Here is a 6,611-nt window from a genome sequence, read left to right on the forward strand (position 1 = left end):
GGTGGTCGTCGTATGTATGGAGTGATTAGGCTGTGTGTGGACTATATTGGGAGGCTCAATATGTTTATTATTGATGTTGTTTGGGCTGTTTGGTGACTATTTTGAATGGTGTGAGGTCATATATATAGGGGAGGTGTTGTCCGTTTCATCGTAAAATAGGTTGTGGTCGATACATAATAGTTATGACGCTTAAATGATAACGATAGTATCGTTTCTCTTATTGTAGACTAAGGAGTTTTGACAATTGCATAGCTTGAGATTGGGGCAGTATATACAAGGTATGTGAGGCTATCCCTTTCCTTCTTTTGCACGACTCCGATTGTACATAATGTAATGAACGAGCTTCCAAGATACTCTACTCTTAGAAGCTAGCAGTACTTACATTGTTTTCCCTCTTATGGAACGATTGATGTTAATGTTGCTTCTCTTATTCTTATGTTATCAATGTTGTTCGTACTTCCTAAATCTTATAAGGTTCATAGTGAAGAGTTAGTCCTAATAACGCGTACAGAGGATACCGACCTTACGTCACTCCGAAAGGTTTAGAATGTGATTCCATGAGTCGAGCATGCATTATATATATGTATCTATTTTACTCTACCGAGCCACGCTATAGTTGGCCGGGTATGGCACCTATTGTGCAACCACTGATCAGTTGGGTTTTACCGAGCTCCACGTGGCCGGGTACGATTCTACCGAGCCTATTATGGCCGGGTACGATATGATGATGATGATGCCCACAGAGGCGAATGCTTTAAAGGTTTATGTATTTATACATATGTATCATGCATTTCATGTAAGTAGCCCTCAGAGGTACTAAGATGTTACAGGTTGTATATTCTCTATCCTTGCTTACATTACTGATCGTATTTATGGTTCCTTGCCTTACATACTCAGTACTTTATTCGTACTGACGTCCTTTTATTTGTGGACGCTGCATGTCGTGCTGCAGGTCCTGATAGATAGACAGGTGCAGCTCCCCCACCACAGTAGACTGTCCAGTTCAGCGGTGATTGGCGAGATCCCTTCTCCGGACTTGCCTTGGTCTTGGTATGCAATTTTTGTTATAGACATTATGGGTATGTCGGGGCCCTGTTCCGGCTATGTTGCAACACTTATGTTCTTTTAGAGGCTCATAGACAGGTGTCGGCTCATGTATAGTTTGGTATGCCTTGTCGGCTAGTTTTTGTTGTATAGTCTTTCATAGTAGCGTGGTAGCTCATACCTTACATGTAGTTTCTTGATTGTCTGGTCATCCCCTGCTATGTATATTCATGCCATCATATTTTATTGCTGGTTGTCCATGATCTAGGTCTACCATTTATATTGATCTCGTCAGCCTTAAAAGATAATAATGAAGGTTAGATGAAATGTACGTTGGTGCTCGGCAAGTGTGGTCGGGTGCTAGTCATGGCCCTTCAGTTTGGGTCGTGACATTATCCTTGTTATCCTGTATTTAATTCTTATTATTAACTTTCAACTGTACTGCTTTATCTTATGATGTCATACCTTATATTTTATTTAATCTCAATAGGGCCGTTTTTGTTTTCTTTCTCTTTTATTTTGGTATAAATCAGAATATGATACGCATTTGTATAAAACATGTTCTGTATGAGTTACTGGAACTTCCAACTTTTTATTAATCTAAGAAAGACATAGTCTCAATTTTTTTTTTTGCACTAAAAAGGAGTTTCAGTACAGACATTGGATATTATGCTAGCTCATAAACTATTTCTCAAATTTCTAAAATATTTTGAATTATACAATTATTGGGAACTTTAATTAACCACTTCCTTTTGTTTTATTTAGTTTCTATATTTTTTTTACTAAGAAAGGAAGTTTAGTATTCCTAAATTTCAAGTGAAAGAATAAAAGAAAGAGAAAAAATAAACAAATCTTTTCTCTATATCAGGAAGGTAAAGAAAGAGGGAGAGAGGGTAATACTTAATTAATTCTCGCCTTTTTTATTTCCTTTCTCCATAAACTCCAATTTCGTTAAAAATATAGAGTCCTTCTTCCGGCTTTATTCTTTCCCTTTTTTCTAAAACCAATATTTCAGTTTTCTCCTTTCTTTTTTTTTCCGCATTTCTCCTCCCCTTATTAGTTCTCTTTTTTCCTCTGAATTCTTCTTGTACTTCACCCGACGCTGTTCTGGGAGCAAAAGCACATCTGACCTGACCACCACTTTCGCCATTCTTGTCTTCTTCGTCAGACGTAAGGCAGTCTGCCCTAATTTCCCTGCTCCTCTCCTTGTACCCCTTTCTTGTCATTTTCTCATTTCGTCCAAAACCCTAATAGGAGTGTCAAATCTCCAATGTAAAAGCTTCAATTCATCTTGATTTAGTTAATTAGTTTGAAATTTTTTCAGCATAATCTTTATTTCTGAAACGTCTGTGACACCCTATAAATTATTGCAGTTGATTCTCTATACAAACATCCATGGAGACACAACGCCCAAGCTGCCTCAGATTCAAACTTAATGTCGATGTCTCCTCTTCTCTGCCAAAATAACTTCCATTTTCTCAAGGTATAAGAATAAACCATCCTACAAAAAAAAGCTCCATGTAAACCAAAATACTCTTCATATCAATTATTTCCCCCTATTTTATTACTAAAAACCAAAAGGTAACATGTAGATTAATATGTATCCTTTACAAGATACTAAATAACACTCCATGGCCCCTTTTATTATTTTTTGAGAGAAGTACACTCCATGCCATTTTAACCGTCTAATTTGACATACGACTTATTTTTTTCTGAGGGGACTATTAAAAGAAGAGTTAAATTTCTTATTATCTTTTGGGGAACATTTCGAGTCATTTGTGTGTTTTGAGAATGAAATAGGAAAGGGGTTGCATAAGAAGGGTAAACGATGGCCTTTGGAAACAGTTTCCAGTATACTACAGGAGAACATCTTATACTACATCTCTTAGGCTTAGTACTAAATTATAAATTAGTATCCAAAAGAATTATTCACTTAAGAAAAAGGAGATCCCCAACCAAAAGAGTTCATAGCTAAAACAGAAGGTAAAAGGAGGATTCTAGAACAAAACATATTTGAGCATAAAATGAACCAGCACAATAAAAAATTAGGTCTCAGAGAGTGGCATGCACATACCAGCTCTTGCTCCAAAGACATGATTTTCAGGTCTTGTTCCAACTTAGACCTCTTCAATCCCTCCACTTCTCCCATTAACTTCAAAGATAATTCATTATAGTCTATTAGTAGCAGCAAAAGGGAGGAAAGTTCAGGCAAACCAGACTGGTCAAAGGAACAATTTAATTTACCTTATCTACAACGGCAAAAAGTTCAGAAGGGTCCACTTGTTGGGGTATCTCCAGCACTTCGGAATTTCTGTCTTCAGAACCAATGTTAACAGCTAAAAATGTCTGAGAAGTATCTCTTTGACCTTCCTCCTTTAAGCCCATCAGACTTTTTGGTCCATCATCCGGCATTTCGACATTATCATTGCCCGTAGAGGGTTCTGAATTCTGACTTTCTCCACACAATGACTCCCATTCAATTTTCAGTTCATTCATCTGCTGAAGATTCAACTCAGAAATAGTGATTTCAGAATGCTCACTCTCCTGTTCAGTGTATTGCCTTTCAAACAACTTGCTCTGCTGACTGGGGGAGATTGACTCGTTCTGCAGTGAAGAATAGATAAAGCTCGATGTAGATTCAACAGGTTCTTCATGATCCGCTAAGCCCCACGCCTGATACTTATGCCCTTCTTTGTCAACAGAAGATGCAAGGCATAATTCCCAATCCATTCTATTTTTATCTGGGGGTGGTGAAGTGGGACTTGAAGATGAGTTCAGCATCGGATCTATCTTGTCCATGTCAGAAGTTGCATCTGGCTTATCCATGTCTGAAGCTGAAGATTTAAACAATGAACTCCACAACTTCTGTGTATAAAACTTGGGTTCAACTACTGGTGCAGATGCACTAGTGCTTCCTAGCACAGAATTCCCACAATTTAGCTTCCTAATGGTACCAATGGAAGCATCTGCCCGACCACTGTGATCCAAGTGATTCGGTCTTTCCTCTGAATCCCGGTCTTTCATTTTGCCTACTGCATCTACTGGTCTAGTCATTGGTAGGCTTTTGAAAAGATTGTTCCACATAGATGACTTTAGCAGGCGAGTAGCCTCATCTAAGGTTGGCAAAGATGAAAACAAGTCAACCAATCTTCTGGTTTGGCTTCGATCCAGCTCAAACCAAAAGAACCCTCGCGCATAATAGTTGTCGCCAATGATTGAGGCAAACTGATCTTCACTCAAGGGAGAATATCTTTGTCGCACTCGGATTCTTAGCTTTTCAAAGAAGAGAGCACAGCAGGGTTAGTAACTTGGATTTGCTAGTAAATTACCAGAAAAACTAGCAAACCAAAGTAAGTAGGACAAATTATTGTACCTGTGCTGGATATGCTGTACTTTCTGATCCATCAGAAGTCTAAGTCCACCCATATGGATTGATATTCAATTGTCCAGGGCTAGCAGCCTCAAAGATGCCATGCAGCTTACGATCACTATAGTTGAATAGGAATAGTGTTAAACCCATGCTGATTTTCTTCACATATGAGAAATGAGGTTCTGGTAAACCTGTTAACAAGGTCAAGTAAAAAATAAATGTCCACATCATCTAACTGTTGTGCAATCTTCACCAGATAAAATAGTACCGATACAAGAGTCTGATAATAGAAAACTAACCAAACAGCTGTTTTTGCAGGCATTCCTTATGCGTGGCATGCGTGCATCCAAAAAATTACTGCTCCAAGGTCGGCCTTTCTCAGATTCCTAGCTGATGCACTACAGTTAACTGTCGACATGGATTTGGTTTTCTCCTTAAGAGCGAGTGTTGTTGTCTTTCTCCCAGCCCCCATTCTTTTTTCACATTTATGACCTGCCAGTCGAGGAGCAATGATGATGAAGTCTATGACTTGAAAGAGTTGGTAATCATAATTCTTGTCAAACCTGCACAGCTTGATCTGAACCACTTAGCACTCAACAACTACCAGAAAAGACTAAAGATCACACACTAAGTAAAGCTCGCTTCTGCCTCTATCATTAACTCTTTATTTTCGAGAATAAAAGTATTGATGAGAACAAAAAAAAACACTTGATGCAATCCAGTGTCAAATCCACATATATAATAAGTATGTTAAAATGTTTCTATGCAATCATGAAGGACGGAATACTAGGTTCAAGTACTTTTTATGAGCATTAAGAATGTTAAAAAGCATGCCACGAAAGACGTTTAGGGATGAAATAGCAGATACTTGTTTGTTATGAGCACAAAAGGTGGCCTTCCTGTTAAGGGCTTTGGGAAGAATTACAAGCTTATCATCAGTGTGAAATTCGAAATACACGATGATGCATTAACTTGTGATAGCATTTAGGAAACTTTGTATAACGCCGACTTCATAAATGTTAGTGCTTTGTAGTAGAAGAGAAAAACAAAGTAACATCACTAGTAATTAATGTCAGAGGTTCTACAATGTATTCCTATGTGTTTTAATGACCAAAACGAGTAAACAAAGATGTCCAGAATCCAGATTGAGAAAATTTCTCAATCTAGGCATAAGGAGTACATGTACTATCTTGAGATCACAAACCCAATCAGTAGTTAAGTGCATCATATGAACAAACACAGAAAGGAAGAAGTAACCAAGAGAAACATTTTGTGCGTAGGAAGAGCTAATAGGGGGAAAATTGGGAGAATATGTAAGTACAATCCCATGGTAATTGTTGTTACCAAGGAAAAGAATGTGGCTGAGACAAAATCTAATAGGATGATAAGACTCTCTGCTGAAATATTTCAATTGTCGATCAAAAGTTTATTGCTAGAGTTTCTGGAATCTATCGATATAATTTATTTGACCTAGATACCAATGATAAGCCATGGAAGCTTACAAGCAACCTAAGGAAAAAGCCTCTATAAAAGGATGAGTTCAAGAATGATTGATGCGTGAAACATAGGAATCTATCTTAATATTGCAAAATTGGAGTTGACAAACTGTAGCAGTGGGTTTGAAGTATCATGCTACGCATGTAAAGCATGAATCATCGCTTTCATATTTATTCAAAGCTATTTTATGTAAAGTCCTGTTCAAGGCAACCAAAGTCCACCAGGCTGCCCTTTTTAAAGATAAATGCAAAGATTAACTTAAGTTCAAGATTATGCTGATTGTGCTGCTCTTGAAAGAACTTCCTTGCTGTAAAACAAAGGGAAGGTTGATTATTACTTACACAAACCACAGGAAATAGAGTACTGATCACTGAAGCAAAGGAAAATACAGCAACTAGTGAAAGACCGTGGAGGGTTAAGGCCTCCAAGTACAACCTTTATCTACAAAGAAACTTACAGGTCATAGCATTAAAAACAAAAAGCAATGGAGCCAAAAAAAATACACAGTTCATAGAAATTTTGAGCAGCTCTAGAGAAACAGAACAACGGACAATGTGCCAAGGATAATAACGTAACTTGGGAGCAAAAAGTAAGAAAGGAAGAGGTAGGCCAAAATCTACATTTTACAACTGCAACATAAGTTAACAAGAGTAGTCTTCGTAAGCTTATGGAGTCATAATGCTTAGAACTTTTATGAGTT

General features: G+C 37.7%; 1 pseudogene; it reads right to left on the reverse strand.

Moving 5' to 3' along the window:
- Positions 1–1,930: 1,930 nt before the first annotated feature.
- Positions 1,931–5,752, reverse strand: LOC104220033 (uncharacterized; annotated as a pseudogene).
- Between the last annotated feature and the right edge of the window lie 859 nt (positions 5,753–6,611).

The sequence above is a fragment of the Nicotiana sylvestris genome, chromosome 3, assembly GCF_000393655.2.
Source record: "Nicotiana sylvestris chromosome 3, ASM39365v2, whole genome shotgun sequence".
NCBI classification, from domain to species: Eukaryota; Viridiplantae; Streptophyta; class Magnoliopsida; order Solanales; family Solanaceae; genus Nicotiana; species Nicotiana sylvestris.